The sequence below is a fragment of the Canis lupus genome, chromosome 12 (genome assembly GCF_003254725.2).
Source record: "Canis lupus dingo isolate Sandy chromosome 12, ASM325472v2, whole genome shotgun sequence".
Classification (NCBI taxonomy): Eukaryota; Metazoa; Chordata; class Mammalia; order Carnivora; family Canidae; genus Canis; species Canis lupus.
In genome coordinates, this window is record NC_064254.1 from 45,114,038 (window position 1) to 45,140,876 (window position 26,839).

Consider the following 26,839-nt stretch of genomic DNA (forward strand, 5'->3'; position numbering starts at 1 on the left):
GGGCAGGCAGCAACAATCTAGACTGTTTCTGGATCCCCAAGGAGTTCCTCTGTTCGAGTCACTTGAAAGGCACGTTCGTCCTAGCTATTAACAATCAAACCCTTCCCGGGAAACCGAGGGTGGCTCCCTGGGAAGCTCTGCGGCGGCGCTGCAGCTGCTCCTGTCCGGACCCCGCGTGCGCGTTCACTTGCCAGGGCTCCCGCCCCGTCCCGGGACGCTGGCTCCCACTGAGCCCGCGCCCTCTTCCTCGGGGCGAAGTGGCGGGCCACGGCGCCCCGAGCCTTGTAGGTCAGGCAAGGCAAGGGGCGCCCTAACCAGTCGCCGCTGGCCCGCGCCACCTGTTGGAGTGGGGAAGCCGGCGACGCGCGGCTACCGGCGGACTCACGCTCAGCGGCCAGAGTGAAGTCCGGGCCGCGGAGCCGCGGGTTTCTGCTGATAAGTGCAAAGAACCACCGTCTCGGTGCTAAGTGCACAGTAAGTGCGAACAATACAAGGATCATTTCCTGGGGCGTTCGCTGTTGGGAGGCCGCTGGGGAGTTACGGAGGAGTGCGGGCGACCGCGGCCCCTCTGCGCCTCCCCTTGCCGGCGAGAAGGGTGAGCCTCGGCCACCGCCCGGCACGGCGTCCGGCTCAGTGACTTCTCCAGCCCCTTAAAGCCGCACCACCCTACCCGGGCAGCCTGGGAGGCGAGGAGACCCCGCGGTTAGCGCGTGTGGCTTGTGTGCCTGCGTGCGTGCGTGCCCGTGAGCGCGCGAGCGTGCGCGCCTGGAGCCGCCTCGGGCTATCAACCGGGCGTAGCGCCGTAGAGCCGGGGGGGATGGAGTGGAGGGGAGCAGGCTGTTCTTGTTTTCTACTTGAGCCCACAACTCTGTTCAAAAACTCGGTTACAGAACAAAGTCAGTGAAAACCTCAGCCCCCCGCCCCGCCCCCCACTTCCCGCAGGAGCTTTAGGTCTGGCGCAGCGCGGGCCACGCTTTTCTGCGGACACTGCCCGGGAGCTGGGCGCCCGCCGCGCTCGCTGCTGCGGTCCCGAAGCCGCATCCAGAGGCGCCTGGGCCTCTTGGTGGCTCCGGGGCCCTGCGGCGCACGCCCCTGCTCGCGCTCCGCCCTGCGGTCCGGGGCCCCACCGGCCTGGGCAGCCGCGCCGCCCACCGCTTCCTCACCCCGGGGCGTAAACCCGAATCCACCCAGACCTCCGGCCTCGGCCCGCGCCCCGGCCGGCGGCCCGCCCCTCCGGAGCGCTCGGGGACGAGCAAGGGGGTGGTGGCCGACCGCGCTGCGCTCCCGGCGCGGGGCCGCGTGTATTTGTATCGTGACCTTGTGCACGTCCCAGCTTTAACCTCCTCCAAATTACAGCTTGGATCATAACCCCTGCCCTGCTTGCCCGCCGGGTGGTGGGGTAATATATTCCGGTGGGGCGGGAGGGGGGGTGGCAGAGAGACTGCCAACTCCCCCTGTGTGCCTGAGCTCAGCCCGCCCAGAATTTTGAGGCAGTTCAGGCCCTGGCCTGCGACCTCCTCCAGGAAGGGGCTCTCGGGGGTTTAGGCTCCGCGGAGCCCGCACGTCCCCGGGTGCTTGGCTCCGGGGTGACCCCAGCATCTGGCCGCGGCGGGCCGCAGTCGTGACTCTCGGCAACCCCAGGCGGGAGGAGGAGCTGGCCGACGCAATTTAGGCTGAAGGGGAAGTCGTGTGGGTTACCCTGATCTGCGGACGCGGTGAAGGCGACCCCGAGTCGCGCCAGAGAACCACCAGCCTCAGAGAAGGCACGGGTTTCTGACTGTCAGACCTACGCGCGGAGAGTCCTTAAAGGAAGAAGTCTCCCAACCCTTCACAAAAATATAAAACCGTCTGGAAGAGGAAACATCTACTGGATGGAAGGAGATAATTGCAAATAAAAGGTAATGAGGAGGAGGAACCTGAAAGGAATGGTAACACAGGTTTTCTTTGCACTTGACTGTAGGTAAACCCCAGAGTTTTAATGCTATCATGCAGCCAACCCTCTAACAGAAGGCTTAAATCTCCCCAAGCCGTGGGCCAGCCGGCAGAGATTTCTCAGGCAGCTTCCCACGACCTGTTGCCATTACCACCGCCTCAGATATGGGTAAGGAATGCGCTTCCGCCCCCCCCCCCCCCCATTGCCATTGCCATTGCCATTGCCATTGCCATTGCCATTTAAAATCCCAGAGCACACCACCTAATAACTTTCTTGACTTCTCATTACTGAGGCTCTCTTTCGTTTTGTTTTGTTATTGTTGTTTAGAAAGGCATATTTCACAAGTTTTTAAGTAGGTCAGCTGTTTCAAACTGCCCCATCTTGAATCATAGCAGAACAAAAAAAAAATGAATGCAACATAACCTGTGTATGGGGGTAGTGATCTAAGATGGTTCTGGGCTCTCAGTTGTATAGTTATTTCTAAGAAGACTTCATTTAAAAAAATGAAAAACATTTGGGGCAGTTACAGTTACATTAGTACATATTGTGGAAATAAGCTTGCAGTTAGAGAAAAATTATTAGAAACAGCTGTGACGTTAATGTTTCAAAACCCAGAGTACTCAGTTCGCTCAGTATCTACTTTTCATCATAATTTTTTCTTGTGCATCCACATAATGCACTACTTTCTGTGTATAATATAAGACACTTGTTTAATAAAGCGAGTGATTGTCTGTGTCAGGGAGATTTGGTCCTCTCTCCCTCTCCCAGTCCATGTGCAGAGCAGATCAAAGACCTGAATTACCTCTGTCTTTCCAAAGACAGCCAGATGGTGTCTTGATTTTTTTCTTTTTTTTTTTTCAGATTGGCTAGCAATAGAATTCAAAGGACTAAAGAGTCTGTGTGATGCTACAGATGAAAGCTCTACCCAGGTAAGTTATATTTTAATTAATATCATGCATACCTTATCTTATTCCACTAAAGTTTTGAGGGGTCACATGGGAATCCATATAAGAAATAAATATGAAAATGATGAATAAGTTATAGAAAAAGACAACATAGAAATCACAATCTTGGGTCAAGATGAGAAGAAAATAAGAACCCTAATAAGTATGTGGAGTACTAGACAATTATTAAAGAGGAGCTTTAAATTTGTCTCTGAGCCTCCTAGCAGCAAAAGTGAAATGTGATTCTCATTGCACACAAGGAGAAATCCTATCAGATTCTTTCAATAAGCAAGCTATTCCCTAAACTGATGGCAGTGGTGGTGGTGGTGGTGGTGATGAGAACAATGATACTGGAAGCACCATAGCATGTTTTACAGGCTGCTCCATATGCGAGAACAACTGTTCCCCTCCTCCACAAGCCCCCACACACTTAGATACTCTTTTTTTTTTATTTTTACTTCATTATAGTTAAAATAAAGTTGTTTGTCTATATAGAGGCAGTTGGGTGTTTGGAAAGAACTTTGGAATCAGAAAGACCTGAATTCAGTGCTGGCTTCTGCACCTAGGGCTCTGCTGTAACCTTTGGCAAGGCACTTAATCTCTCTCTATCTGAGACCCAGTTTTCTTTATAAAATGGGCACAATCTACCCCAAAGGCTTATAGAGCAGCCATTCCAGAGCCTGGCACTAAGAGACCTTTTTCTAAGTGTTAGGTTATTACAGCCATGTTTTATTGTCATTAACATAACACAAGTGTTAGTTTCCTTTCTCCTTTTCTACAGCAATAAAGTATTCAAGGGGACACTACTTTTGGGCTTCAGAGCAAATAAGAATACCAAAGTTTGGACTTGAAGATGTTAGTAAAGTTAAATAAACAAGGTCTCTGAGTTCCCTTACCCTCCTTACTTGCCCACAATGATTAAGTTTCTGGAAAGAGAAGAGGGTGTTGATAAGATAGACCTTGCCCTAAACCAGCAAGGGTAGGAGTGGGTCAGTCCCGGAGGCTGCAGGTCCACAGGTAGATTCTGCTCCAAATCACCAGGGGATGGCAGCTATCAGAATCACTTGGGATAAGTCACTGCATGAATGAGTTCCAAGAGGAGGTAGATAGATCTTTGAGTATTATGTTGGAGGCGGATGGGAGCACAAAGGTTTTACAGATCACTACAGAAAGTCAGTATTCTATTAAATATTGGGGGTTTGGGCCAGGAACAAAATACAAAGTGACATTTCCCTTTCCCCCATCCTCCCTCACTCTGTCTCTTACTGTGTAGATCTTTAAAACTGAGTACTTGTTGAGAACCCAGCAGTGGTAAGTCTTATGGAGACCGGTTGTTTGTCCTGGATCTACCACCAGGCAAATGGCCTCTGAGATCTTCCATTTTTGTCCCTCTTCCTTCTTTCACCTGCTCAAACCCACTAAACTGTAGGGCACCTGGGTGGCTCAGTGGTTGAGCATCTGCCTTTGGCTCAGGTCATGATCCTGGGGTCCTGGGATCGAGTCCCACATCTGGCTCCCCGCAGGAAGCCTGCCTCTCCCTCTGCCTTTGTCTCTGCTTCTCTCAGTCTCTCATGAATAAATAAATAAAATCTTAAAAAAAAAAAAAACTAAACTGTAACCCTTCTCCTCCTGCTACATCTTGCAGATTGATAATGGGTTAAGTATATCAATATTTTGGTTAAGTATATAAATATTTGGTTAATATATCAATATATTTTCTGAGGTTAGTTGTATCTTAGAAAAGCATGGAAACGTACATGTACATATTTGACCTGCTGTACTAGATTGTAAGCTTCCCAAGCTCGTGAACTTCATGATGTTTATGTTGATTGGCTGAATCTAGGACAGCAGGTAATTTATTTCAGGAAGCCCCATGACTAATAAGCAGCATGGCATAGCAGAGTGAGCAAAGACTTGGATTCGGAAGAAACCAGCTCAAGGTTTTGTCGGCTCTCATTGGCTCCATGAGCTTGTGTAATCATCTAACATCCTTAGCTTCCACCTCAAGTATTCCGATGAAGTGACCGCAGTGATGCCACATGGCACCAATACTTTATGATCCTGAATCCATCTGAGAGTAATCTCATCTTCCTCTGAATTAGCCCTCACGGCATTTTATTTCTCCATCTTTTAGGCACATAACACATCCCTCTTTACATTAAACCTATTGGAAACTATTTCTTATGCCCTCTGTCATTCCATAAGCTGGCCCCATGAGTGCAGGAACAGTTTCTACATCAGTATTTCCCAAAGAGCTATTCCAGTGTTTTGTAGCACTATACTCAATAAATATTTGTGAGTGAATAAAACCTTATCCTTTATTCATAACATCCACTTATTTGGTGTAAAAGAGGGAAGGCTAAACTTTGGGAGGGCTGGTGCACATAGGTCTCCTTTTCTGCCAAGTCCTGCTGTCTTATCTCCAAGTCAGCCAAGGGGCACAGTCAGGCTAGAGTTGCTTGTTTGTGGAGTACAGGCCAAATGATCTAGAACATATATCCAACCCCCTTCCTTAGCAGATGCACAGAATGTGGCAGAAGGAAAACAGGCTATGATGACAGAAGAGAGAGGCATATGAGGAAGAATTTCTCCTCCTGTTAAGTGTAGACAGTGGATATGAAGCAATGTGGTACCCAACCAGCAGTGGGGTCCACCCGTCCCATGAAGAGGGATTCAATGAAGCCTGCCTATTCCTGTGGCATGATTTTCTTGGCCATGTTGCCAACTCCCTGAAGCTCTCCCAGGGAAAGGGAGATGGAAAGGAGGAGTGAGAAGACAGCCACATTCTGTTAAAACATGTGCCTCTGGATTCTTCTCCTGGCTTTAATGGATTCCAGAATATGGTTATAGGCAGAACTGGTAAACAGTATTCTGGAACAGTCCTGGTGGGAGAAGGATACAGGAAATTCTCACAATTTCTGTGCTTCTTCCATCATTTGGATCATTGGGACTGCAACCCTGCCCCATCCTCAGCCCTCAATGCTTATCTTAGACTGAAGCTCCTCCAAGTAGTCCTTCATGCTGTGACCCTCCCAGGGACTCAACATTCCTGCTCTTCCACCTTGGGAGACTGGTGCTTCTGGCGCTTCTTGGGCTATTGCTCAGTGCCCCCCAAGTTACTGATATGCGCTCCATGGTCATCCCAACTTCTCATTACCAGGCCTAAGTACATACTTGGATCTTGCATGTTGGAGGCCCTGCTGAAGTGTCGCCTTTTTACCTGTATTGAATTGAGCTGTAGTAGTCCAGATTACTTACCTTTTCCTGTTGCTCTGGATTCTCCTTCTTCCTTTCCCAGCCTCAACCCCACAGAGCAGTGAAAATCCCTTTTTCGTGAGTTAGTGCATTCTGGCTCTTCCTTCTAAGGGTCCTCTCCCTGATTGGCAGGTCCAAGGGTGTGGAATGGTACATCCTGTGCACTTTTCCTCTTTTGCCCCTTTGTACCTGCAAGAAGTCCCCATGTACCCACATATAAAGTCTGGAATCTGTTCTCCTTGGGGCCGGTTAGGTTTCCTTGAGCTCAGTTGGATGCATATTCATCTCTGTCCATTTATGGTGCATTTATTATGTAAGCCTCAGACTTCTTTTAGGAAATTTCAGCATTCTAGAGGTTATTTATTAGTCATGGAAATTAATATTAACCGCAGCCTCAGACAATCTCTGAATAACAGTGGAATAACCCAATACTAGTCTACTTACTTAAGATCCTGATGTGGGTGAGGTGGCATCTTTCCTCCAATTGGTGACTCAGGACCTAGGCTGACCCCTTCTTGTAGCTGTGCCATGGAGAACCTGACTTCCAAGTTTGATGAGGAAAGGAAAGAGGATGTGTGGGGAAAGCATACCCACTCTTAATTACCTCAGCCTGGAAATGACACTTGTGACTTCTGATCACATTCTGTTGGCCAGAAATCAATCCCAAAGCACCATGTGCCTGCAGAGGAATCTGGGAAATGTAGTATTTCCTTTTTTTTCCCAGGAAAATGAAAGTAAAACAATTTGATGTCTAAGTGTCTTTTTCTTGGTCACAAGTTTTGAAAGGAAACTCGTCTGTTTCCTGGACAAGAGAACTTCCAGACTAGTGTGCCGCATACTCAGAGGACAAGGAAAATAGAAAACACAGCTTAATCAGGTACAAAAACTAAGATGAATACTATAGGCCAAGATTTGAGCTTTGCTCTGTGGAGCTAGTTCAAGGACAAAGTTCTCTTTGAGGTCAGGGAGAATTACATTCCGTGAAATTGAAACCAGGTATCTGGAGGAAGATGAGGATATAAGGAGCCAAAGGATATCCTCTTATTGTGGAAACAGCCATATCAGTGTGAAAAGCCCTAAATCCATCTATTACAGATTTCCATAGTCGTTTTATTACCAAAGTTGTTTCCAGTGACTTGAAACTTGGGAAGGTTTAAAAAAAAAAAAAAAAAAAAAGCAAAGAAACTTGGGAACATTTAGCCAACAACCTATAGTGAGATTCCAAAGTCTAGGAATTAATCACGTCTTTTCTGGCCTTTTACTTTTAGTCCTAATACATACTATCAGCACTCTCCCTTCCTTCTCTGTCTTGGTTAACATTTTATTTGTATCCTTAATGATTTAACAGATGTCAAACTTTGTTATGCATTTGACAAGGGCTGACATTGCTCAAGCGTCTTTGCCCAGGTCTGGTCCATTTATGAGGGGATAACAGACCACTGATGTCATTTTCATGTGCTTTGATGGAAGTTTTAGTGTCCCAACTCCCCTGTGGAGGGAGTTTTACACTTCTAAAGTGGCTGCAGCCTTCTTGTTAAGTTCTTTTCCCAACACACTTTTGCATTTTACCTTCTCAGTGAACAGTTTTTCTAAAACCGTTTTAGGATATTTGGTTCAACACCAGTCAGCTCAAATTTTCCAGATGAGATGTATAGTTAAGAGAAGAAAACTTGAAATCTTCAGTTTCTAGGGGAGATGATGGACATGGTACATTGATCTGTATTTCCAGTCCTCAAAGAGATTAGAAAAAAAAAACCTTTGTGTTGTCTGTTCTTAGAACAGTTGCATTTATTGTTTAAAATAGCCTGACAAAAAAAAAAAAAATAGCCTGACATATTATTCTCATTCCTGAACTTGTATGTGAGCAGGTCTTAGAAGTCCTGCCAGAGCTTTAGAAACTGCTTGATTGGTTAGTACTCACTGGCTATATTTAAAGCACCCAAGGAAGGTCTAGGCAAAGTGAGGAACTAAATGGAGATCTATTATATGCCAGAGACATGTTGTGAACTATGCTGACCACTAAGACTTGACCTTCACCTTCAAGAGTTTATAGCCACATGAGCAGTGTGAAAAATAAAAAATAAATTAGCTGTATTAAAAAAGCAGAAAAAGCATGATCAGAGGTGAACCAATGAAAATCCCTAAAGGAAGCTTAAGTAAAAGTATTTGGCTGATATTCTTTTAGGCGGAAGTATGAAAAATGTCTGAGTAGGAGTTAGGACCAAGTTAAAGGAGCAAGAGTTGAGAGGTGGTTTTTCATGCAGATCCTTTCACTACTGCTTGTGTGACTTTGGGACGAAGTTCTTTAACTTTTATGAGCTTCCTTTACCTCAACTGAGAAACAGCACTGTGAACCCTGGCAAACACGTTAACTGATTGTGTGGGTCAGATGAAACAGAATGTATTTTTTTAGATTTTATTTATTAGAGAGAGAAAGCACAAGCAAGGAGAGAGGCAGAGGGAGAGGGAGACGCAGGCTCCCGCTGAGCAGGGACCCCACCACCACCACCCTATCCATCACATGGGGCTCCACCCCAGGACCCTGGGGTCATGACCTGAGCCAAAGACAGATGCTTAACCAACAAAGCCACCCAGGAACCCTAAAACAGCCTGTTTTGAGAGTGCTTTCAAATGGTGATGTGCTCTATCAAGGTGAAGGCAAAGAGAGGTCTTAATTCTGCATTCTCGGCTCTCTCTTCTTCTGTTCCCTACCCTGTCATCCACACATAAACTGCCAGGACAGTGCATGCAGGAAACAAAACTTTTGAGTGGAGGTGGTGTGGTTGTGATTGTTTTTTGGTATGTTATTTGACACCACATGTATATGTAAAAACAGTAATTTTGGTGAAGACCTTTTTTCCCTAAAAATTTGCTTATTTCAGCTGCTGAAATAATTTACTATGTGAATGGAAACAATTTAACTACAGTAGGATGTGACACTTGGTGGTGACACTAGACTAGTTCTCCAAAAATCAATTTGCCAAATTACCAATTGTAGGAAACCAGCAAGCATATATCTTTTACCAGGGGGAGGAGAGTTTGTAAAGAGACTTTTCACCAGCTGAAGTAGAGGCAGAGGCAGGGCATACACCTGCAGAAATAGAAAAGGCTGTGTAAAGTGTGTTTAAAAAGAAACTCATCTGTTCACATCTTAATGTTGAATCTTGGAGAATTGCTTCAGCAACTGAAATGTGACTCAGATGGGAAACTGATAACTGAGCTACTCTATCAAATCATCTATGAAAACTACTGGTGTGAACAATCACCAAAAATAAACTTTCAAAAGAATTCAGCAGCAACTCAGTGAATTGAACAATTCGTCAGAATGGTAGAGGGTGACCATTGATTTAAAAGAGAATGGGTTGAATCTACACTGCTTTCCCCATTGTGCACGCACACACATGCATGCATCTGTGTATGTGTGTGTATGTAAGTACTGCAGTGGTATTTTTTAGGCAATGGGGATTGCCAAAGCTGGGTGAGAGTTAGGACCATAGTTTTCTATGGTTTATGCAGTTTGGAGCAGGATCAAGAATGCTGTTGAGGATAGACAAGAATGGAGGCAAATGATTGGCTGTAAAATGGCCCACAGAACACAGGTGTACTGGTCCTGTCCCACAAATGCTGGAGTCCAGATGCAGAGAGGCCAGTCACATTTCAGAAGCGCCTACAGTAGGTTTAGAACTCTGGTTAAGGAATGGCTCTGAAGCTCTCAGGTGGTTAGAAATGTGGGTTGGTGGCATTAGTGCCAGCATCTGAGAGCAGGACAGGACCACAATAGATGATGCTGGATCAGAAACCAGGAACCCCATGTTCTGGCCCCAGTGCTTCTCTTAAATTGCGGTAGACCAGTGCTTTTAAAACTCTCTATGAAGGACTTCTTTTGTTTTTTTCATTTCCAATCCCTTTAGGACTGACACATGGTATTGGTGTACATGACATACAGTCAGCTTTTGCCGCATGCAACTTACCAAATAAATTAGATGACACTTGAACTGATCTACACTCAATTCAGTGAGACAACTATATTGATCATGGGCTTGCATATTTCAGAAATGTCAAAGTGTTGTAAATTTTAAAGTGCTTGTTCTCAATTTTGATCTCTCCTTTTGAACTTATAAACAGTTTAGGGACTGACACTGGAATAGGTATTTTCCAAATTGTTTTCTACTTTGACATGTTACTAATGCAGATGTGGGAGGTTGAGTCATCTTTCAAATACTATGATGCTTCCTTTATGGGTCCTGGTTAGAGGATGGGATTGTGAAACTGCATATTGGGAAATGCTTCAGAAAAGCGAAGCTTAAATGCAGATTAAGAAGATACTGATTGTCTTGCAGCCTGTTTCTCCTTCTCCTTTAGTATTTGAACCACAGTCTCTAGCTATGAAAGAGTAACTGCATTTCCCAGCCTCCTTGCAACTGGGAGGTGGTCATTTGCTAAATTCTGGGCAATAGCATACAAGCAGAGGTGGTGTGACATCTTCTGAGAAGCCTGAAAGGAAAAGATTCAGAAGGGAGCCATAATTGCTGGGGCTCCACCATTGATGGTTAGCTGCCATGGGAGTAGCAGCCCTGAAAAGCACGGCAACAAGACAGATAGAGCCTCTGTCCCTTTCACCATAGAATCAAAGTGTTACAGGAGGCTGTAATATCAAAATGAGTATGTAGGGAAGAAATAAGATTCTGTACTTTTTTAAAAAAGGTTTTATTTATTTTTGAAGATTTTATTTATTCTTTTAAAAGATTTTATTTATTTATTCATTCATGAGAAACACAGAGAGAGGCAGAGAGAGAAATAGGCTCCCTGCAGGGACCCTGTTGTGGGACTTGATCCCAGGACCCTGGGATCATAACCTGAACCAAAGGCAGACACTCAACCACTGAGCCACCCGGGTGACCAATTTATTTATTTTTAAAGATTTTATTTCTTTATTAGAAAGAGAGTGAGAGTGAAAGAGTACATGGAGGAAGAGGGAGAAGAAGACTCCCCACTGAGCAGGGAGCCCAATGCAGGGCACCATCCCAGGACCCTGGGATCATGACCTGAGCTAAAGGTAGACACTTAACTGACTGAGCCATGCAGGCACTCCAAGATTCTGTATTTTTAAAGACAGTGTTATCTTGGTATTTCATTTATTTGCTGAAGCCAATCCTAAACAATATAAGTACAATTTAAAAATCCTTATATTTTTATTAAAGTATATATTTAACAAAACATAGTTTACTATCTTAATCCTTAAGCCAAGAATTTAAAATGTGATTTAATCTTTTTATGATCAACGGGAATCAACACAAAGAGCTATGATTATATGTGCCAGCATCTAGGAGACCATAACTACCTGCTTATGAGGACTGTGTTTATAAGATCACTTACCTTGTCAGCTCCACCATTCGTACTCAGTGGGCCTGCATCTAGAAGGTAGAACGATCTGTTTAAAAATTTGTTTCTGCCTCCAGATGGCTGCAACATGGAAATTAAATATATTAAAGCTGAGTAGAATCAATTCTACTTCTATTTGTTAAGCACTAATGTGCCAAGCACTGAGCTAGATGCTAGGCACACACAGATCAATCAATATAATTCTTTCTCTCAAGTTTAAAATCCAGTGGGACATTGTTAGTGACATCAACAAAATATTCTAGGAGAAAGGGAGCTTTTATTTTGCCTGGTTTTGGAGTGGGGTTGTTAGGAGAAGTGGGAAAGACTTCATGGAAACGGTGACATTGAGGCTGGGTTCTGATGTGGGATACTACCACAGGAAGAAGTGCTGATCATGTTACTTGTAGGGACACAGCTCAGGAGAGTCCTGACAGAGTGAGAGTGCATAGCATATTGGGAAATAACACAGGGAGACTGGGACATGTGGCTGGAAAAGGAAGTTGAAGCCACATTTAAAAAGACTTTAAATTTTTTATTTAGGATTTTGGTCTTTGCGGGCAGTTTGGATCATTGAAGTGGGTTGTTTATTTATTTGTGTGATTCTAAGCTGGACATAGATATGATACAATCTCTAATCTTAGGGAAAGAAATCAGACGATACTGTAAAATATATATTGATTGGGAAAAATGATAGGAATCTACTGCAGTATATTATATACTATGATCTACTACAGTATAGATGAGGTCAGAACTCAAATCATTGGCTATAAGGGAGAGAGAGGCTTGTGAGACATGCTTTTAAAGAAGCAAGAAGACTTGGGGGGGTTAGTTGTATATGTGAAATGAGGGAAAGGGAAGAGTTAGTTTCAATGTAGGTAATGATACTGATATTAGATTTAAAAGGAAAATCAATTTTAGGGAGAATGGTGTTTTTAGGACATCAGAGCATGTTAGGATAATGTAATACCTAAAGGACGTCAAAGATGAATATTTTTTCCTCTGCTATCCTCAGCAAATGGTGCTCAGTGGTGCTCAGTGAAACCTGCTGCACTGTAACAAAGGTATATTGAGTTAATGACTAAATCATTCAACTACTGGAAAAGTCGGGATGACATAGGGATTTGGAAGTCACCAGCATCTGTGTGATGCTTGAAGCTATGGGAGTTGCTGGAATGAACAAAAGCACGAACAGAGGTTCAAAGAGATTTAGAAACCTTAGGAAGTCTTATTAAGGAATAAAGAGGAGAGCTAGTGAGGGTATTGCAGAAGAGGTGATCAGATAAAACTGTGTTCTAGAAAACAACATAAGACAGTTTTAGGATTGAGAGAGTGGTGAATTCTACTAAATGCCACCAAGGAGGAAACTTTCACAAAGACTAAGGTCAGCAAATTTGGAATTAAGAATGACGGTGACCATGTAATTCAACTTCTATAGAGTGATCTCTATAGAGCAATTTCTATAGCTACGTACCTCCACCTTCATTTCTGAGTCAGTAGGTAGAGCATACTACTGCTGCCAGTCCAGGACCATATTTGGAGAACCACTGCCATAGAATATCAGAGAGAGAAAACAATTGAATTATTTGAGGATAAAAGAGAAATAGTTTCCTCCTAAACTAGAAGTTTCTGAAAAGTTGTGAAAAAAAGGGCGGGGGGGTCCCATTCTACTCACAAATTAGTGACTTCATCACTTCCTGGTAGAGAAGTAACAGAATCTATTTTTCTTAAATATTTGAAGCTGAAGAATTTTTGTTAAGACATGCAACCTCTTTGAACTTCTGGTTTCTGTTCTGTATAAAATAAAAATAATAAAACCAACCTCTGTGCATTGTTCTTGGGAATAAGTGAAATAATATGACAGTGATATTATTGTATTCATGTCAGTGTTTAGTGCTCAAGTAAATAATTGTTGAGTGAGAGCATATACATTATTTATCCAAAAGCAAAATAGCCTGTACATACATTAATATATCTGATCATAATAAAGATTGCCTATACACATTTCCAGCAGCCCTCCAAAATATGTTTTTATATTTGGCTCTCCATTGCTATCTATAAATTATAAATTGAGCAAGAATAAAAGTCTTGATGACTGTTTTCAGGGACAGTGAATTTTAATCTACATACCACAAAGCTTTTTCCTTCTTTCTCTTTGAATATGTGCTATTCCAAAATTTCTGTCTCCTGAAATATTTTCAACTGGTCACATTTAAAAATAAACATTTAAGTTAATCATTTAAAATTTATTTCACTAATGTGATCAGGGAATATAAATCACTAAAATGTGTCTGAGTAAAGACTATGAAGATCTATTCAAATAAAAAATGTAAATGTAAAAAAATATGTGAACATTTTCTGAAGGATTTAATAGGAAACCAAAACAAATGGCCAATATTCTTTATTAAACAAATGAAGTATTCCTTTAAATTATACTATGATTAAGTAATGAATCCACAAACTAGGATCTTGAGAAATAAAATTTAAATATGTCTTATAAATATCCTAATCCAGTAATTGTATTTAGGTAGGCAATAGTTATTGAATGTGCTTCTTATGATTATATTACAAAGATATTTTAAAATTGTGTATGCATATTCAGAGAAGGAAAATATTATCTGTGATAATATCAACTTAACATAATTGTTCTGAAGATTAGATTAAATGATATCTATAAAATATATACATACCTGGAACAAAGTAAACATGATAATAACAACAATAATAAACATAGTAGCTATTACTATTTTTGTCTGAAGTAATGGTTAAGTCATTACTACATTAGCCTAATTTAATCACTATTACTTCACTACATATAGTAGGTAGTATTATCTGTAGCCTCATTTTATAGATGAAGGAAATTAATTAAGACTTAGTGAGGTGAAGTAACATCTTAAGTAGCTAGTAAGTAGTGGAACTAGTATAAGAACGCAGACCCTCTAGCTCCAGAGCTATGCCCTCTAATCCATTATAACACCTACATGTGTTGGGTATGTACAGTATGCCTGAATCTAATAGAAATGTTAATAAGAGAAAACATAATATTAAATATGTATCCAGTGCATTTACTTTGAAGTATTTAATTAGAAAGCATGCTTGAAGTTAACTTGAATATAGAAAATGTGTCTAAAAGGAGATGGTGATTATGTAGATACTTACTAAAACATGCCAAATTAAATGCTACACACATTTAGTAAATCACATATCTGATAAGGGGCTGTATCAAGAGTAGATAAAGAACTCTAATAACTCAATAATAAAAAGACAATCCAATTAAAACTGGGCAAAGAATCTGAATAGACATTTCTCCAAATAAGATATATAAATGGTCAATAAGCACAAGAAGAGTTACCTGATAATCATTAGCCATCAGGGAAATGCAAATCAAAAGCACATTAAGATACCATTTCATATCTACTGGGGTGGCTAGAATCAAAATGTCAGAAAATAACAAGTGATGATGAGGATGAGAAAAAATTGGAACTTCCATACACTGCTGGTGGGAATATAAAAGAGTGCATAGCCACTTGGGAAAACAATCTGTCAATTCTTTAAATTATTTCAGAGAGAGTTAACATGTGACCCAGCAATTCCATTCCTAAATATGTGCTAAAGAGAAATTAAAACATAGTTCACCCAGAATCTTGTATGTGGATGTTTATAGCAACATTATTTTTAATAGCCAAAGAGTGGAAACAATCCAAATAACCATCATCTGATGAATGAATAAAAAGGATAAGTCCACACGATGGAGTATTATTTGGCCATGAAAAGAAATGAAGTTCTGATATGGGCTACAACATAGACGAAACTTGAAAACATGCTAAGTGAAAAAAGCCTACACAAAAATTTGTTTCTATATACTCCCAATGAACTATCTGAAAGAGAAGTAAAGGAAACAATTCCATTAATTATAGCATCAAAAACAATAAAAATACTTAAGGATAAACTTAACCAAGGAAGTGAAAAAAAGAAATGGATTTAACCAAGGAGTTTTCTGTATGGTGAAATCTGTAAGACATTGATGAAAGAAATTAAGAAGAGAGCAATAAATGGAAAGATACCCCATGTTCATGGGTTGGAAGAATTAATATTGCTAAAATGTCTATATTACCCAAAGCCATCTATAGATTCAATGCAATCCCTACCAAAATCCCAATGGCATTTCATGTCTATAATGGAATATTATTCAGCCATAAAAAGGAAGAAAATCCTGCCATTTGTGAAAACATCAATGTACCTGGAGGGTATTATGCTAAGATAAGTTAGACCTAGAAAGAAATTTACTGAATGATCTTACTTATATGTGGAATCTAAAAAAGCTGAACTCATAGGAACAAAGAAAAGATTGGTGGTTTCCAGGGGCTTGTGGAGTAGGGAAGTAGGGAAATGTTGGTCAAAAGGTACAGACTTCCAGGTATAAAATGATTAAGTTCTGGGGATTTAATATATAAAATGGTGATGAAACTTAACAATACTGTATGGTATACTTGAAAGTTGCAAAGAGGGTAGGTCTTAAATGTTCTCACCCCCACCCTCCATACTATAGTCCTAGAAGAAGCAAAGATATGCTGATTTCCATGCATAAAATCTATTTCCTTTGGTCTCTATTGTACTGCATAATACATTTAGGCTTCAGCAAAAACTACAGGGCATACAAAGAAGCAAGAGAAAAATACAACACGATTTCAAGAGACAAAGTAATCGACGACAGACTAGACTAAGATATAACACGGATGTTGGAACTCTTGGACAGGATATTTAAAATGATTAATATGTCAAAGGATCTAGTGGAAAAAGTGTATAATGTGCATGATTAGATGGGTAGTATCAGGAGAGAGATGGAAACTATAATAAAGAATGAAATGGAAATGCTAGGAAAAAATCATTTAAAGAGAGATGAAGAATGCTTCCCATGCCTTCTTGAGTCATCAGTAGAATCAATACAGCTACGGGAAGAATCAGTGTACTTGAAGATAGACTGATGAAAAATCACCCTAACTAAAAAGGAGGAGAAAGAGGAGGGAAAGGGGAAACAGAACAGAGCACTTAAGATCTGTGGGACAATAACAAAAATCTAACATATGTGTAATTGGAATCCCAGATGAGAAGAAAGTGAACAGGACATGAAATATTTGTTTATAAGAAGAAATAATGGCCTAGGGGCCTAGGTGGCTCAGTCAGTTAAGCATCCAACTCTTGATTTCAACTCAGGTCATGATGTCAGGGTTATAAGATTGAGACCCATATGGGCTTTGTGCTCAGCAGAGAGTCTGCTGGAAATTCTCTCTCCCTCTCCTGCTCCTCACTTCACTCACTTGCATTCTCTCTCTCCAATTAAAAAAAAAAGAATAATGGGTAATAATATTCTAAAATTAATCAAAGATTCCAATCAACAGATCCAAAAAGCTCAGGGATCATCAATCAGGATAAAAACAAATACACTGGGTGTCTGGGTGGCTCAGTCTGTTGAGCCTATAACTCTTTGATTTTGGCTCAGGTCATGATCTCAGGGTCGTGAGATTGAGCCCAGCATTGGGCTTCCTACTCAGTGCAGAGTCTACTTCTCCCTCTCCCTCTGTCCCTCCCTCCACTTGCATGAGCTCTCTCTCTCTCAAATAAATAAAATCTTTAAAACACACACACACACACACACACACACACACAAAATACCCAAATAAAATGAAGTATATTTAAACTACTGGGGGATCCCTGGGTGGCGCAGCGGTTTGGCGCCTGCCTTTGGCCCAGGGTGCGATCCTGGAGACCCGGGATCGAGTCCCACGTCGGGCTCCCGGGGCATGGAGCCTGCTTCTCCCTCTGCCTATGTCTCTGCCTCTGTCTCTCTCTCTCTCTCTCTCTCTCTCTCTCTCTCTCTGTGACTATCATAAAATAAAAATAAAAAATTTAAAAAAATAAAATAAAATAAACTACTGGAAGCCATGGACAAAGAGAAAATCTTGTAGGCAGCCAGAGAAACAAAAGACAAATTATCTACAGATGAACAAATATAAGAATAACAGCAGATTTTTTATCAGAAACTGCAAACCATAAGATAAAAAGTCATATCTTTAAAATGTTAAAAGAAAAATCTATCAGAATTCTATACATGCAAAAATATCTTTCAAATATGAAGAAGAATTAATGACTTTTCCTGAAAACAAAAAATAAGAAAATTTTTTGCCTGAAATAAATCCTAAAGAATACTGTTCAGGCAGGAGAAATGTGACACCAGACAAAAATTTGGATATACATAAAGAAGAGTGCTGGAAATTAAATAAACGATGAAAAATATAATTCACTTTTCTTAATTCCTTTAAGACATGAATGATGCCCTAAAGGAAGAACAGTAGCAATGTACTATATGAATTATATAAAAGTATTATGTAAAATTAGAATGTATGACGAAAAAACCCACCAAGTATGGAAGCACATGTAAAGCTAAACAATACTATTGAGAGTAGACTCTAATTAGCTAAATATCTAAATTTTAAACATTATGGAAACCCTTAAAGCATTTTATACAGTGGTATAAAGAGTAAGTCAATAGTGAAGATAAAAAGGGAATCACAAAAAAAAAGTTCAATTAATATAAAGGAACAGAGAAAAGGGGGAAATAAAGAACAGATGGAACAAATAAAAAGTAACTACTAAGATGGCAGACCATAGCAAAGATTGTATTAAATATAAGTTATCTAATAATATCAAATAAAGACAGGATTCAGATTGGATACAAAGCAAGACTCAATTCTATGCAGTCTATAAGAATCCTACTTTAAACAGAAAACACAGATTGAGAGTGAAGGGGCACCTGTGTGGCTCAGTCAATAGACATGCAACTCTTGATTTCTGGGTCATGAGTTTGAGTGCTATGGTGAGGGTAGAGTTTAGAAAGCTGGAGTAGTTATATGTACATATATATATTTAAAAAGTAATCTCTACACCCAATGTGGGGCTTGAACTCATGACCACAAAATCAAGAATTGCATGCAGTACTGAGTCAGCCAGGCACCCCTGAGGTAGCTATATAATATCAAAGTAGATTTAAGAGCAAGTAATATTATCAGGGATAAGATAAACATTTCTTTCTTTTTTTTTTTTTTAAAGATTTTATTTATTTGAGACAGAGAGAGAAGGAGAGCATGAATGGTGGGGAGGGGCAGAGGGAGAGGGAGAAGCAGGCTCTCTGCTGAGCAAGGAGCCTGATATGGGGCTCAATCCCAGGACCCTGGGATCGTGACCTGAGCCAAAGGCTGACGTTTAACTGACTGAGCCACCCAGCTGCCCCAAGAGATACATTTCTTGCTGACAAATTAGGGGTCAGTTCAGGAAGAGGACATAATAATGATCAATGTTTATAGTAATAACAGCTTCAAAATCCATAGAGCAAAAACTGATAAAACTGAAAGAAGAAATAAACAGATTTACAATTATAGTTGAAGATTTGACACTTTTCTTTCAGAAATTAACATAACAAGTTGGTAGAAAATCAGTAAGGATATAGAAGATCTGAATGATAGTGAAGACTAACTCTGCTTTATGAATTTTCCACTTACCTTTATGCCCTTTCTGGGGGATCATTTTCTGAAATTGCTTTTGTAGGATTGTGGACCTCCTAACCTGACCTTTTAACTTTTTTTTTTAACTTTTTCTCATCTATTTTACTTCAGTTAATCCTTATGTTCTACATTCTTGGAAATTTTCTCAATTTTATCTTCCACCTCTCTTCTATATGATTTTTTATTTCTGCTATCATATTTTAATTACCAAAAGTTCTTTATTTTTTCTCTAAATATTTCATTTAAAAATCCTCCTGTTTTAGTCTATTTCTTATCTTGTTGTAGAATAAAAGCTATCTTCTCTGTGACTATTAATAATAGGTTTTTCCCCAAGGTTTTCATCTCACTATACTGTTTCCTCCAAGATGCTTTTTCCCCCTGGGTTTACATCTGTTATGTACTGAATTATGTCCCCCTAAAATCCATATGTTGAAGCCTTAACCCCCAATGGGACTCTATTTGGAAATAGGGCTTTTAGGTGATTAAAGTTAAATGAGGTCATAAGGCCCTCATCCAATAGGATTGATGTTCTTATAACGAGACATCAGAGAGTTTACTTTCTCTCTGTGCCATGTGAGAACACAGCTAGAAGGTAGCTGTCTGCAAGCTAGGAAAAGAGCTCTCACCAGGAACTGAATAACCCAACACTCTGATCTTGGACTTCCCAGCCTCTAGAACTATGAAAAATAAATCTCTATTACTTAAACTACCATCCTACGCTATTATATTAGCTAGAGCAGACTAAGACAACATTTTTCATAACAAATTTTTCTTGCATATTTGGTAATCCTTGACTGCTCCAGCACCCAAGTATGGTTTAATGGGACTTAAAGAAGCTCTAGCTTCCCAGGTAACTATCAAAGGGCCTGATATTATATCCAGCAGTGCTGAAGAGTTAACAGCTCTTAGGGCACTCTTTGATCAATGGAAGACCGGAAACAGAAATGAACCAGCAAATAAATTGCTTACTTTTCTCCTTCCTTCCTCTCAATAGCAGACTGTTCCAAGTGGTTAAAGTTCTGTATAGATTCTCTGGAGAAATACCATGTGACCAATTATCCAGCCTGTACTTTCTTGAGAAGTTCTGATGAGTTGGCAATACACCTTCTTGTATTTGCTTTCTTTCTTCTCTGCCTCTTTTCTTCTCCCCTTTCTGTTTTTTTCATTGGGATTATACTCTCCAAAATTGTGGCAGCATATTAGCTTTGCTTCAGAACCTGTTTTAGTTTAGAGCAACAGCTTTGCATGTTTAGTATTCATAAGAATCACCTTGGGAATTCAATAAAATGCAGATTCTGATTCAATATTCTTGGGGTGGGGCCTCAGATTCTGTATTTCTAACAAGCTCCCAAGTGATGCCAATGCTCTTGGTCCTTGGACCAGATTTTGAGTCACAAAGCATAGAAAGCACAGGAGAAGGCACCTGGTATGTGAATTGTGTGGTAAGAACATCTGGTATGCTGTGGCTTTACACTTATTAAAGCTTTCACTTGTTAATTGGGCTAAGGTGCAGGTGGATAACATAGCATTAGAACATTTTGTCTCCTGTACTTTAACATTATGGGAACAATGATAATTATAAGGATTGTGGTGTTGGATGGCTGCTTTTGACATCATCAGAAGCCTTGCAAAAAAAGAAAAAAAATTATAGGCTAAAGACAGTTTTTAATCTATGTCATGCTGTGATAGCCAGAGGATCTTATGGCAGCTTTAGAGAAACTTTCATCTTCTGCAACTGTAGGAGGGACTAGATAGGCTGAAATTTGGGCATTTGATCTGAGTATACGGATAGCAATAATGCAAAGGAAACTCAATAGTAATTGTATATCTAAATCTGATGTCTGATAGAGAAAGAATTGGAATCCTGAGAACTGTGATGAGAACATTTGTGTGAATGAACCTGAGGACTATTAACTCTCAATTTCTCTGAATGCCCTGGCCATCAGAAGCAAGTCCTTTCTCCTTGCCAGAGACCAGGAGCCGCCTCTTCCCTGGACAGTATGCGATGACCTCACCTTAAGGATAATACCTCAGAAGATGATGCTGGTTTTTATTAAGGTCATCCACCTACCATATTTCATTGCCTCCAGATAATAACCTGGGTCAGGTCTCAGTATAGCCTGTACAGGGAAGTACAAGGCTGCTTCAAGAAGAAGCTATCACATGCCAAAAACACCATAGAACCAGGATATCCACATATACCAGAAGGAACATAGGAATATATGTAGGATTTCAAGGGGGATAACTAGGAGAAGATGCAGTATATAACTGGGTAAGAGAGAATTCATTGTCATGGCACTCTCACATATGACTCAGAATTCAGTAATTTGCTAAGTATGTCTATTGCTGGTCTTAATTTGCTGAGATGACCCCTGAGAGATTAGAGATGGCAATGGTTCATCGTAAATGAGGTATTGATGCTAGAACAAAAATCATGTCTTAAATCAGTATTCAGCAAGCTTATTCCACGAAAGGGCCAGATAATAAATATTTTATAGGCCATAAGGTCTCTGTTGCAACTGCTCAACTTTGGTGCTCTAGCGAGAAAGCAGTCACAGATAATACATAAAGGAATGAGCATAGCTCTATGCTGATCAAACTTTATTTACAAAAGCAGACTATAGACTAGATTTTGAACCATACCTTGGTTTACTGGACCTGGTATTATATGAAATTAAAGCAGCTTTATGTGATAGAAAGAGCTAGAGGTTTATAGAAAAATAGATCTAGATTTGATTCCTAGTTCTACTTATTATTGTGTAATTGTGCAAGTTACTTTATTTCTCAAGCCCCAATGCTTGTATTTATTAAAGTGGGCCTTAAAACCTTTCATGTTTTTGTAATAATTAAATGAGATGATGAGATCATTTTTGCAAAATATTTGGCATAATATAAATGTTCCATAAATTGAAGCAATTATTTTATTTTTTTTTCTGAACAGCACTAGGCATATAATCCAGAACATTTTAAGTATTCAATAAGTGCTACTTAAAGAAAAGAAAAAAATCAGCAAACTGCTTTCTGCTGATGATGGATTTTCCTAACATCTTTCCTGTCCTTTGTATAAATACACTGATCACCTGCCCATAAACTGTATAATGTACTTCTAATAGAAAACCATTAAATTGTGATGTTGCCATAAACCAGTCTCATGGCTTTTAGTCATGTGAGTGAGTTTTCCGAAAGTCTAATCACGAAAGACATTTTTTGATCATTAATGTTCTACTTGGAGCTCTGCTGCTCAAAGGTACTAGGCTGCCTGAAGATCTTCCCCAGGGTGATCTAAGCTGTGCACAATTACACAATAGTAAGTAATTGTGCACAATTACACAATAGTAAGTAGAATTAGGAATCAAATCTGGATCTATTTTTCTATAAACCTCTAGCTCTTTCTATCACATAAAGCTGCTTTAATTTAATATAATACCAGGTCCAGTAAACTAAGGCCTGGTTCAAAATCTAGTTTATAGCCTGCTTTTGTAAATAAAGTTTGATCAGCATAGATCTATGCTCATTCCTTTATGTATTATTTGTGACTGCTGTCTCGCTTCTCTAAGTGTGGGAGCACCTGGGCTGTTTTTGAGGATTGCAGTATATTAAACCATAAAGAAATGCCAAACGGAGTTAAAATAACGTGATACAATGTATTTTGAAATATTTACATGGAATAAAATAAAGCTTTTAACTCTCAAATAAAATGAATTATATTCCCTTTTTTAGCATAGACTGTCACATGTCTGAATATGAGGCCCATGAAGACTGTGGGACTGGGGCATATAGACTTGAGGGTTCTGCTCCCCTGAGCTTGACCCTGCTCAACTCAAGACTTCTAACTTGTTGGCACTTTAAATCATTTTTCAACAACTGTTTTATGCTTCTGAGAAATAGTTCTCCACTTCCGTACAGTGCACCTGGAAATATTGGTGTTTTTTGGATAATAGCTTTCATATTTCAAAATTAGATCTGATAACTTGCTCTATGATGGAATGAGAAAAACAGAAGCTCAGTCAGAAGAAATACTATAAAATTCAGTTTAGGTTGATATACCTAAAACTATGCATGGATAATAAGTAGTGTCATCCCACTTGGGGAATTAATTTGGAAATAAATGCTATTCCTTTTATGAAGTTTTAAGAAATGATATATACATAGGCGGCATTAAAAATAACAGCGGTATCTTTTTAATGTGGGTTGGTATAAATTATCCTTGGAGTCCTCTAGAACTAAAATGCATTGCAATAATCTTTATGAGTGTGCTCTTGCCCACAAAATTGAGTAATAAAAACTATGGGGACCAAGGCACAGAATCTTGCTGTGTACAAGGGGTTCAAGAGATTGCAAGGGAATGTGTTTCCCTTATGATTACATACACTTGAACATCCTTCTGGCTATCAGAATTCCAATTCTATCAGCAACTATTTTTAGAGGAATATATTGTGTTGGGCACCCTGTCATGAATGTTCATTTAAAGGTCCTTTAGAATGTTACTGTTTCTTATTTATCACTGCAGCCATACAGCTGAGGACACAAGAGCTTGATAATTATTTCTAGAATGTTTTTGAGTACATATGCTATTAGACTTGATTCTCACACTGACCCTATGTGAGATATGTTATTATAAACCCAGTTTTATAGACTAGAAGCTGACATAGCTAGTAAGTAGTAAAGATTTAATTTGGCACCAACTATGCTGAGATGTCTGGAGGGCAAAGTATTGTGACACAGGTGTATGTGAAACGGGAGAGCGAGGTTCTTTTCTCGCAGAGTTGAAGAATGTATCTCATGGAGAAACAGTAAAGTGATGGAAGTTTATTAAGCCAGGATAACAGAAAAAGCTCTCAGGAGTGAGAGGGGTCCTGACAGGGTTGCCAACGTGAGCCTCCACTGACAGTGTTTTATTTAGAACTAACCAGGGAGCTTGTGGCCTTAACATTCTTGTAACTTTTTGGTTTGAGTAAGGACTGGTGATAACATCTTTAATGGCTTACTTCTTTTTAGGGTATGGTTATTCTTTGTTGGTCACAGGTGACTATCACTTAAAAAAAAACAAAAAAACAAAAAAACAAAACCCTTCCCAACCCTGACACCTAGTGCAGGGTGGTCTGCTTTGTTTCCTTATCTCTGGTTTTCTTACACCTCAGTATTTGGGGATTTCTGTGAGCCTGACCACACACATAGCCCCCTACCTTTCTCTCCTGTCCCTTATTCATATGGAATTGGCTTGATGGGCTTTTTGCATCTAAAAATGCACTTTACTAACAAGGAGGAGCCTGCCTCATATGAACACTCTTTAGGGCCAGAAGGTTGAGTAAGTGGGTAGTTTTGATCCTACAGAACATAAATGGTCATGATATTGTTATACCATAGTATCTATTCTGTATCAGACACTGGGATAGACATCGGCTTTTATGTTGTTTCTAATTATTATACCTGTGATATTTTCTAGAAACTTGGGCCAAAATTTCAATGAGCAACCTGAAAGTGTTTATATTTTAGTTTTTGTTTTTCTGTCATGTTTTTACTTTTAGAACCAAATATTTAAGGGCAGAGGCCGTGTTTTATAATGAGAAGCAGCTTGATATGATGGAAGGAGGTGAAGTGTTGCAGTTAAACAAATTGTCCCATTTTATGGACAATGAAACTGAGGCTTAATTAACTGCTATTAAGTGGTGGAGAGTGGTGGAGAATGGATGAGAATCCAGGTTAATGTAATTCAAAAGCTCATAATATTCTCCCTTGCCTCATATTTTTGAACAATGACAAAGGATCAAATTATGTGATGGTGATGTTTGCTCCTAGCATATAGTTGGATCCTTTTTGAATTGGTCACTATATACATCTAGGTTTATTGATGTCTCATATTCTTATACTTCAGATCTGGGAAGAATGAATCAGACAATGGAAACACATTCAAGAGAATAACCAACTTATTAGTTGCTGTGTACAAATGTTTTGAAGGTTCACTCATGTTAATTTTATTGTAATGCTTGACTTTCTGTAAGTGGTGTATTCAAATCCCAGTCTTAGCGTTGTTTGAAGCTGGTCCTTCTTCCAGATGGTAAAAGCAGGTTTGTGTGGCTTGGGAAGTAGTGCAAAACCTGACCTATGATAGTTTCTGGACAGGTTGAGCTACAACTGACCGTACTTCTGTCTGAGAGCTTTCTTTTCTCAGGCATGTGGCAGACATAGTTCCGTGGAAGCTGGTAAAGTGATGCTTTAAGCTGAGATTGAAGAGCCACATCAGACTAGGCCCTACTGTGGTAAGCAAGCCAGGTGTGGGGCTCCTTCAGTATCCCAAGCCCTCTGGGAGCACCCTAGATCAATAATTCTGGTGTTGGTAACTTTTCTGACCTTCTGTGGAGATGATGTGTACAAGAATTCCACCCAGAGTAGACTGAAGGCTAATGTTTCAATCTTGTTGCAGAGCATTGACCACAGAGACTGGTCCTTCCTGGGTGGTCTGGAACAGTATTGTTTCCAGTTCAAAAGAGTGAATTGGAAACTTGCCTTCATACACATTTATGAAACAGTCTAATGTGTTCTGGCAGAAATCATTCATAGAGTGCTGCATTCTGAAAAACTGGTACAAAACCCAAGCATCAACACAGAATATTTAAATTTATTTAAGCCTTTATTCTTTCATTAAATAAGTATTTATGGGCTGCTAACCATGTGCCAGGCACTATTCTAAACTACTGAGGCTCAAAGATGAATGAGATAGAGTCCCTGCCCTCAAGTAGCTCACAGTCTAATGAGGAAACAGATACAATAACAGCAATTATAAAACAAGGTGGGATATTATTGGCAAATATTAAACTGCAGGGGATAAAAATAAATAAATAAATAAACTGCAGGGGATATTATTGGCACACCAAGAAAGAACCTCTAAACCAGCCTGGTGTTCAGGGAGACTTCTTGGAAAAGGTGTCTCTTATATTGTCTTAAAATAGATGCTGTAATATATCTGGCAAAATATAAGGAGACTAATAGTCCATGTAAAGAAGTTTGGGGCGATAAAGCACCAAGTGGCAATGTGCCTTTTTTGAAAATGTGATTTTATCCTTGTAGAGTTCATGTAGGATGATTACGATATATCCGGAAGGTATATTATCTTCTTTGTTTAAATTAATAGCCATAACACTCCCTCTTAAATTCTAATTTGGTGTGATCTACAGATATCCATAACTTGAGTAATAAATCAGAGTTCAAATGCTGAGATTTGAGCATCCAATAATCATTACCACAAAATTACTTGTGTTCTGTTTCTGGATAAAGATGCCTAAGGCTTGGTAGGCCCCATCTGGTTTCTGCAGGGACCAGACTGCTGACTTAAAAAGATATAATTGAAACCACCATCCTTGCATCTTTTAGATTTTAGTGATGGTAGTAGTCTTCACTATCCCTGCTGGTATGTGATATTGTTTTTGATGTACTATCTTGGTCCATGAAACAAGAGCAGTTTCAGAGATTTCCATTTGGTTTTCCCCATTATGATAGGTCTTACTCCACAAGCCAAGGACCCAGTGTGGGGTTACTCAAATTCCCTAATGTGTCAATTCCAATTAAAAGGTAGGGAACTGAGGAAATGGCTGCTGGGTGGGTCCATGCTTGGAAGTCAGACATCTACCATAACAGCATTTATTACCTGGTATCTGTAAGTCCCCACTCTAACAGGGGGACCATGATGATGCTTTGGGTCCCTGGGATTCAATGTCATTTGATACTCTGAATGCAGTAGCCTTGATAAGTTGATATTTCCTTCTCCCCAG

General features: G+C 40.0%; 1 long non-coding RNA gene across 4 annotated transcripts in view; it reads left to right on the plus strand.

Annotated features, from left to right (window-relative positions):
• The first annotated feature begins 207 nt into the window (after window positions 1-207).
• LOC112658487 (uncharacterized) overlaps window positions 208-26,839 on the plus strand; it is a 71,453-nt gene continuing 44,821 nt past the window's right edge. For 3 of the 4 annotated variants that reach the window (XR_004804427.1, XR_004804423.1, XR_003135737.2), the window contains exons 1-3: window positions 208-474; window positions 1,961-2,101; window positions 2,795-2,862. This is a non-coding gene — a long non-coding RNA (uncharacterized LOC112658487). Of the gene's footprint in view, window positions 475-1,446; window positions 1,899-1,960; window positions 2,102-2,794; window positions 2,863-26,839 lie in introns of those variants that run through there. The other variant, XR_004804425.2, reaches the window with a different exon arrangement.